The 9,348-nt window shown below is 39.3% G+C and overlaps 1 pseudogene; it reads left to right on the top strand.

Moving 5' to 3' along the window:
- The first annotated feature begins 536 nt into the window (after nt 1-536).
- On the top strand, nt 537-1,858 carry LOC136167446 (tyrosine--tRNA ligase, mitochondrial pseudogene; annotated as a pseudogene).
- The last annotated feature ends 7,490 nt before the right edge of the window (nt 1,859-9,348 follow it).

Here is a 9,348-nt window from a genome sequence, read left to right as displayed (position 1 = left end):
CTTTTGTTAAGTTTTCAAATCAGGTCTTCTACATAAATGTTTAACAGAAAAGTAACAACTCTGTACATAAAATTCTACCTCTGGATGAAATGTACAATACAATGTTCAGTTAGACCTTAATACTGGTGTAGCATTTGCCAATTTACAGAGTCTCTATACACACACACACACACACACACACACACACACACACACACACGGTGTTATCTGTTTCTCATCAAAATGACATTATGTTGGGGAGAGGGATAAATTAGGAGTTTGGAATTAACACACTACCATACAGGTAATCAACAAGGACCTACTGTATAATTCAGGGAACCCTACTTGATATTCTGAAGCCTAAATAGGAAAAAATTTGGAAAAAGAATAGGACAATATATAAACGTATAACTGACTCTCTTTGCTGTACGCCTGAAACTATTACAACACTGTAAATCAACTATACTCCAATGTAAGATAAAAACTAAAACAAACATAAGAAATTAAATAAAAACTAAACCCACATGAGGCACCATTGCTTTCGTGAAGTGGCCAAGATGGCGCACACGTGCTGCGTCCTGGAGGCGGAGTCTGTGAGCCTAGCCAGGTTAGGCGTCTTCCCCCGGGGGACTGCATGAGGCCCACTCCGGCCCTCAGGGGTTGCTGACAGTGTCGAAGGCTCTGGGTTTGTTCAAAGGATTCACCCCTGAGAGATGGAGGAAGTCAGAACTCCCCAGCTTTTGGACCTCGACCCAGTCGGCGGCTCTCCCAGACCACGGGCTGCGGCCCTGACCCCCACGGCCAATTGGCTAAGTGTCGGGCGCCTACCGGCGCTTTGGGGAGTGTAACAAGCCCCGCGAGCTCGCCACTACGTGATCACACTGGTGGGAGGACCCACAGAGCTCACGCGAGACCCGAGCAGGGCGTCACGTAGCACGTAGGCGACGCTTGACGCAGAGAGGCTCCAGGCTGGTGGCCAGCCCCTGTTCTGGAAAACTCTGCGTAGTACCAGAAGCAGCGCCTGGCGGATTTATTAGCGGCAGGGAGCGGCCACTTCCTCATGAACACGCACCTTGACAGATGGAGCATGCTGACTCGCCTCGAGAGCCCCAAAGGCAGGAGGTTGGCAGTTTTTATACCAGGTGCTCCAGGCCTCTGATTTCTCCTCCCTGTTCCTGCGTTATGGATGTCGGGTCTAGCTGGGTGGATATGATCAGATGAGAAGGACCATATCAGGGTCCAAGTTTATCTGCAAGTTGAGTGGCGAAGATGTATTTGGAATCTCTGTTCCTCTAATTACAACTGAAGCAAAACTGGGAAAGTCCGCTGGCAACGCTGTTTGGCTGAACAGAGGTAAGACATCTCCATTTATATGGTATTAATTTTTTGTCAAGCAGCAGAATAATTGGGTAGTACGTCCCTGAAGCTCTTCACTTTTTTGACCCTTGCAGAGGTTGACCACATAATGCAGCTGTTTGTCAAAGGCCCAAAAAGCAAGGTCCTCAGAGACAAATTGCCGCAGAAGTCAGAAAACTTGTTTTTGGACAAGTACTCTGGACTCTGCTCAAAGGTGCACACAAGCCCTTTAGCAGTATAGATGCACTGGAAGTCATCTCTGACCTAGAGTTAAAAGAGTTTTGAAAGTTTCTGAATTCTTCATTGTGGAATGAGCGTCGCAGATTTGCGGCAAAGCAAATGCCATTTCTGATGATTCATGAGGGTATGAGATGGTCATAGGAGGCGGAGTCAGTGTATATCACAGTAACAAATGCTGAGAGTTGGTTTTGGTTGTTGGACCATGTATCCTTAAGAATGGCCTTTCCTTACTTAAAATGGGGAAAAAAAAAATTTCCCCATGATACAATGGCTTCAGCTATGATGAAAAATCCTTCTGGTGGTTCACTTTTATCCATTATTCATTCTCAAGACATGGGAACTTATACCTTGGCTTATGGAAATCCAAAACAGTATGGAGTATACTCGAGGCCTGACAGTGTGAGTTACTTCATTATTTATATAGGTTGGGTATGTTTGTATAATAGTGTGCTATTTTATTTCCTAATCCTTGAACATTGAGGAGTACAATAGAAAAGCATGATTTCCAGGATTAATCTCTTTCAATAATAGTTTTTTCATGAAAAACTAAATGCTGCCTTTCCCATTTTGTTCCCTCTTTTGGAGATGAGGTAGAACAGTGAAAAAGAGCTATAATATGGATTGTAGATACTTTTTTTAAAATTTATTTTTTATTGAAGGATAATTGCTTTATAGAATTTTGCTGTTTTTTGTCAAACCTCAACATGAATCAGCCATAGGTATACATATATCCCCTCCCTTTTGAAACTCCCTCACATCTCCCTCCCCATCCCACTCCTCTAGGTTGATACAGACCCCTGTTTGAGTTTCCTGAGGCATACAGCAAATTCCTGTTGGCTATCTATTTTGCATATGATAGTATAAGTTTCCATGTTACTCTTCCCATACATCTCACCCTCTCCTCCCTTCTCCCCATGTCTATAAGTCAATTCTTTATGTCTGTTTCTCCACTCTTTCCCTGTAAATAAATTCTTCAGTACTATTTTTCTAGATTCAATATACATGTCTTAGAATACGATATTTATCTTTCTCTTCTGACTGCCTTCATTCTGTATAATCGGTTCTAGGTTCATCCACCTCATTAGAAATGACTCACATGTGCTCCTTTTCATGGCTGAGTAATATTCCATTGTGTATATGTACCACAACTTCTTTATCCATTCATCTTTTATCCATTCATCTGTCGATGGACATTGAGGTTGCTTCCATGTTCTACCTATTGTAAATAGTGCTGAAATGAACAATGGGATGCTTGTGTCTCTTTCAATTTTGGTTTCCTCAGGGTGTATGCCTAGGAGTGGGATTGCTGAGTCATATGGTGGTTTTATTCCTAGTTTTTTTAACGAATCTCCATACCATCTTCCATAGTGGCTGTATCAATTTACATTTCCACCAGCAGTGCAGGAGTGTTCCTTTTTCTCCACACCCTCTCCAGCATTTATTGTTTGTAGACTTTTTGATGATGGCCATTCTGACTGGTGTGAGGTGATATCTCATTGTAGTTTTGATTTGCATTTCTCTAATGATGAGTGTTGTTGAGCATCTTTTCATGTGATTGTTAGCTATCTGTATGTCTTCTTTGGAGAAATGTCTGTTTAGGTCTTTTTCCCACTTTTTGATTGGGTGATTTGTTTTTCTAATATTGAGTTGTATGAGCTGCTTATATATTTTGGAAATTAATACTTTGTCAGTTGTTTCATTTGCTATTATTTTCTCCCATTCTGAGGGTTGTCTTCTCACCTTGCTTATAGTTTCCTCTGCTGTGCAAAAGCTTTTAAGTTTAATCAGGTCCCACTTGTTTACTTTTGTTTTGATTTCCATTACTCTAGAAGGTGAGTCATAGAGGACACTGCTTTGACTTATGTCATCGAGTGTTCTGCCTGTGTTTTCCTCTAAGAGTTTTATGGTTTCTGGTCTTAGATTTAGGTCTTTAATCCATTTTGAGTTTATCTTTGTGTATGGTGTTAGGAAGTATTCTAATTTCATTCTTTTACATGTAGCTCTCCAGTTTTCCCAGCACCATTTATTGAAGAGGCTATCTTTGCCCCATTGTATATTCTTGCATCCTTTGTCAAAAATAAGGTACTCATAGGTACATGGGTTAATTTCTGGACTTTCTATCTTGTTCCATTGGTCTACATTTCTGTTTTTGTGCCAGTAGGATACTGTCTTGATGACTGTAGCTTTGTAGTATAATCTGAAGTCAGGAAGGTTGATTCCCCCAGCTCCATTCTTCTTTCTCAAGACCACTTTGGCTATTCAGGGTCTTTTGTGTTCCCATATGAATTGTGAACTTTTTTGTTCTAGTTCTATGAAAAATGCCATTGGTAATTTGATAGGGATCACATTGAATCTGTAGATTGTTTCTGGTAATATAGTCATTTCCACAATATTGATTCTTCCTACCCAGGAAGATGGAATATCTCTCCATCTGTTTATGTCATCTTTGATTTCTTTCATTAGTGTCTTATAATTTTCTGTGTACAGTTCTTTTGTCTCCTTAGGTAAGTGTATTCCTAAATATTTAATTCTCTTTGTTGCAATGGTGAATGGAATTGATTCCTTAATTTCTCTTTCTGATTTTTCATTGTTAGTATATAGAAATGCAAGTGATTTCTGTGTATTGATTTTGTATCCTGCAACTTTGCTAAATTCACTGATTAGTGCTAGTAATTTTCTGATACTATTTTTTTGGGTTTTCTATTTACAGTATATTGTCATCTGCAAACAGTGAGAGCTTTACTTCTTCTTTTCCAATCTGGATTCCTTATTTCTTTTTCTTCTCTGATTGCTATAGCTAGGACTTCTAGAACTATGTTGAATAATAATGGTGAAAATGGACACCCTTGTCTTGTTCCTGATCTTTGGGGGAATGCTTTCAGTTTTTCACCATTGAGAATAGTGTTTGCTGTAGGCTTTTCATATATGGCCTTTACTATGTTGAGGTAGGTTGGAATTGTGGATACTTTTTATCAGGTGTATATCTCATTGGATTTTGTGTTGTTCAGGAAGCAAATGCAGTTTTCTGTAAAAAAGGAGAAAAGTTACAAATCATAGTTGGCATTAGAAGTTACAGTAGAAATAGTTTCTTTTCATGGGAAAGAAAAATCAGTACTTGACTTTTCAGAAAATTCCTAATCAATTTTCCAGTCCCTTGCTTGTGTTTCCGTGTAATTAAACTTATTCATAGCTTTGTTTTTTAACTCGGTAAAAAAGGTAGCAGTGTCTTAAAGCTAACTTAAAAGTTGATAAATCTATCTGAAATCTGAATCTATTTCAACTTCTATCCCCAGTCAGATTGCAACTTGAGATCAACCAAAGTTAAGTAGCCAACAAAATAAAAGAGGCAAATATTATTGCTAGATATCCAACCATGTCTTTTGGTATTCTCATACCAAAAGATATTCCAGTCACGGAAGCTTTCAAGTCAAATTTAAAGGCTTTGCAATCAAGACTTGCTTCAGGGTTCAGTTAAGTCCTGCAATCATTAGGCAAGTTGGTTTTACAGAACTTTTTCCAGCATCTGAAAAATCAAGTTAATAGCACCCCTGCCCTATTTTCCTCTGAGGATCAAGTGAAACACAAATATATACACAAAGTGACTTAGAACCAGATTTGTTCTCGAAAATCTTACAGGCAGCAAAACATGGCTTTAGAGTTCAAATTCTAGCCATCATTTATTTATTTTTTTTTTACCTTGATTACTTGGAGCAAGTCATTATCTCCATATGCAAAAATGGAGATGTAAAAATATCTCAATTATGAAAATCTACAAGGAAAATAGTTATAAAACTTGCATATAGTATAAGCTGTTTTGCTATGTTCCAAAGTAGATTCGTGTAAAAGCTGTAGTTTATATCTTCTGGGAGTAAAGTTTATTGACAGACTCTAATGTCACTTCATACTAGCAATTTTATTTACATCATAAAAACATACAGGCATACATTATAAATGTCAGAGATCATCTCTACATTTCAGAACTTCACTCAGTTTAAGGGCCAACAAAAGGTGGTTTTCACTTGTTGAAAGTCATCTGTGTTGTTTCCAGCTCGGGGCTTAATTGTGAGCAAATCTACTATAAACATTCTTTATCATTTTTTGGTGTGAACAACTATCTTCATTTTTCTGTGATAAAATGTCTAGGAATTGAATTGCTCAGTTATATGATCTCTGTATGTTTAATTGTTTAAGAAACTGCCAAGATTTCCAAAGTGGCCACACCATTTTCTGTCTTACCAGTAGTGTGAGTGACCCAGTTTCTCTACAGCCTCACCAGGATTTAGTGTTGTCCTTATTTTTTATTTAACCACACTCATAGGTATACAGTGATAGCTCCTTGTGGCTTTAATTTAATTCTCCAATAAATATTGATGTTGGACATCTTTTATGGGCTTATTTGCCACCTAAACATTTTCCTTCCTAAAATGTCTTCTCATGTTGTTGGCCTATGTCCTCTGATTGCTTTGTATTTTGAATTTTGCAGATTCTTTCTGTATTCTAGATACTAGTCCGTTATCACATGTGTGAAATGTAAAATTTTTACTTACCCATAACTTGTCTTTTCATCTTCTTAAAGCATCTTTCACAGAACAAAGATTTTTATTTTGTTGAAATCTCATGTATCAGTTTTGTTCTTTTTTACTTTCTCAAAACTAAGAACTTTATAGCTAGCTCTCAAGGATTTTTCCTCCTCTGTTTACTTTTCTAAAGTTCTTATAGTTTTATGTTCTACATTTAAGTCTCTGATTCATTTTGAGTTAATTTTCTCATAAGAGAGTTCCAGCTGAGCCACCAGGGGAAGCCCAAGAATACTAGAGTGGGTAGTCTATCCCTTCTTTGTTGGATCTTTCTGCCCCAGGAATCATAGCAGCGTCTCCTGCATTGGCAGGCGGATTCTTTTAGCATCTGAGCTACCAGGGAAGCCCTATGAGAGAGTTAGGTCAAAGTTCCGTTTTGTTTTTGTTTTTTGCATGTGAAGTCCAAACACTCTGGCACCATTTGTTGAAAAGGCTACAGTTCCCTTTGCCCAGGAACCCCTGTGCTTCATCTCGATTTATCTGGTGCTTTCTTAGCAAGATGTGTCCTAAGGTAATTGCCTCTTTTCTTCACATCATTTCAGCCTATAAACATTTCATAGGAATGCTCTGCTTTCAGACAACAGGGGAAATCTGTGGATAACATTCCACAAGTGAGCAAAGTATAAAATTGGAGAACAGATAAGTGATTGCCAGGTGTTAAGGAGGGTGGAAGGCAGTAGGGAATGGATGTGGCCAGTAAGAGGCAACATTTGGGGACCTGGTGATGGTAAAAATGTTCTGCATCTTCTGCATGAAAGTCAATGTCATAGTTGAAATACTGTATATATTTGAACTGCTATAGATTTGAATGTTACCAGTTCAATGGAAAATTGGGTTTCGAATACGTGGAACCTGTCTGCTCTATTTCTTATATCTGCATGTAGATCTATAATTACCTTAAAAGTTTAATTAAAAATCATGTCTATCTAGAGTTACATGAGAATCAAATATGATCATGTCTATGAAGGCTCTTTATAACATATATATGTATACATGTGTGTGCGTGGTGGTGGTGGTGGTGCTTCAGTCACTAAGTTATATCTGACTTTTGCGACCCTGTGGACTGTAGCCCTCCAGGCTCTTCTCTCCATGGAATTTCCCAGCAAGAATACTGGAGTGGGTTACCATTTTCTTCTCCAGGGATCTTCCCTACCCAGGGGTCAAACCTGTGTCTCCTGCATTGCAGGAGCCAGCAGGGAAGCCCAAATGCGTGTGTGTCTATATAATTTAATACCAAAATAAACTCATGTGTTAAGCATTTCTTTGCAGGCATATGAATGTGACATTTTTTCAGTCTGTTGCATTCAGTGCATTTTCAAGCATTTAACTTTCAGGTTCTTAAGTGTATATGAAATGAAAAATAGCCAATGAGCGTGCAAGTCTGATTCTAATGAAAATGAGAGATAAATAAGCTCACTCCTGTGTTTACATATACAACATGCTTTTTAGTCTTCAAGGATGCTGCTGCCAACAGTGTAACAAACAGTGATGCACCAGTGGTCCTGGGCGACCGATTTAACTTCTCTGAATGTTATTTCCAAATCTTGAGAAGATGTTTTCCCTGGCTTAGATCAGTTCAGTTCAGTTCAGTTCAGTCGCTCAGTCGTGTCCGACTCTTTGCGACCCCATGAACTGCAGCATGCCAGGCCTCCCTGTCCATCATCAACACCCAGAGCCTACCCAAACTCATGTCCATTGAGTCAGTGATACCATCCAACCATCTCATCCTCTGTCATCCCCTTCTCCTCCTTCCCTCAGTCTTTCCCAGCATCAGGGTCTTTTCAAATGAGTTAGCTCTTCACATCAGGTATCCAAAGTATTGGACTTTCAGCTTCAACATCAGTTCTTCAAATGAACACACAGGACTGATCTCCTTTAGCATGGACTGGTTGGATCTCCTTGCAGTCCAAGGGACTATCAAGAGTCTTCTCCAACACTGTAGTTCAAAAGCATCAATTCTTCGGCGCTCAGCTTTCTTCACCGTCCAACTCTCACATCCATACATGACTGCTGGAAAAACCATAGCCTTGACTAGACTGACCTTTGTTGACAAAGTAACATTAATATGCTGTCTAGGTTGGTCATAATTTTCCTTCCAAGAAGTAAGCGTCTTTTAATTTCATGGCTGCAGTCACCATCTGCAGTGATTTTGGAGCCCAAAAAAATAAAGTCAGCCACTGCTTGCACAGTTCCATGAAGTGATGGGACTGGATGCCATGATCTTAGTTTTCTGAATGTTGAGCTTTAAGCCAACTTTTTCACTCTCCTCTTTCACCTTTATCAAGAGGCTCTTTAGTTCCTCTTCACTTTCTGCCATAAGGGTGGTGTCATCTGCATATTTGAGGTTACTGATATTTCTCCCGGCAATCTTGACTCCAGCTTGTGCTTCTTCCAGCCCAGCGTTTCTCATGGTGTACTCTGCATATAAGTTAAATAAGCATGGTGACAATATACAGCCTTGATGTACTCCTTTTTCTCTTTGGAACCAGTCTGTTGTTCCATGTCCAGTTCTAACTGTTGCTTCCTGACCTGCATATAGGTTTCTCAAGAGGTGGGTCAAGTGGTCTGGTATTCCCATCTCTTTCAGAATTTTCCACAGTTTATTGTGATCCACACAGTCGAAGGCTTTGGCGTAGTCAGTAAAGCAGAAATAGATATTTTTCTGGAACTCTCTTGCTTTTTTGATGATCCAGCAGACGTTGGCAATTTGATCTCTGGTTCCTCTGCCTTTTCTAAAACCAGCTTGTACATCTGGAAGTTCACGGTTCACATACTGTTGAAGCCTGGCTTAGAGAATTTTGAGTATTACTTTACTAGCATATGAGATGAGTGCAATTGTGCAGTAGTTTCAGCATTGTTTGGCATTGCCTTGCTTTGGGATTGGAATGAAAACTGACCTTTTCCAGTCCTGTGGCCATGGCTGAGTTTTCCGAATTTGCTGGCATATTGAGTGCAGCACTTTTACAGCATCATCTTTCAGGATTTGAAATAGCTCAACTGGAATTCCATCACCTCCACTAGCTTGGTTTGTAGTGATGCTTCCTCAGGCCCATTTGACTTCACATTCCAGGATGTCTGGCTCTAGGTGAGTGATCACACCATTGTGATTATCTGGGTCGCGAAGATCTTTTTTATACAAATCTTCAGTATATTCTTGCCACCTCTTCTTAGTATCTTCTGCTTGTCTTAGGTCCAT

This window comes from Muntiacus reevesi, chromosome 4 (genome assembly GCF_963930625.1).
Source record: "Muntiacus reevesi chromosome 4, mMunRee1.1, whole genome shotgun sequence".
Classification (NCBI taxonomy): Eukaryota; Metazoa; Chordata; class Mammalia; order Artiodactyla; family Cervidae; genus Muntiacus; species Muntiacus reevesi.
Note: the sequence above shows the minus strand (reverse complement) of the source record. Positions and strands in the feature narration are given on the sequence as shown.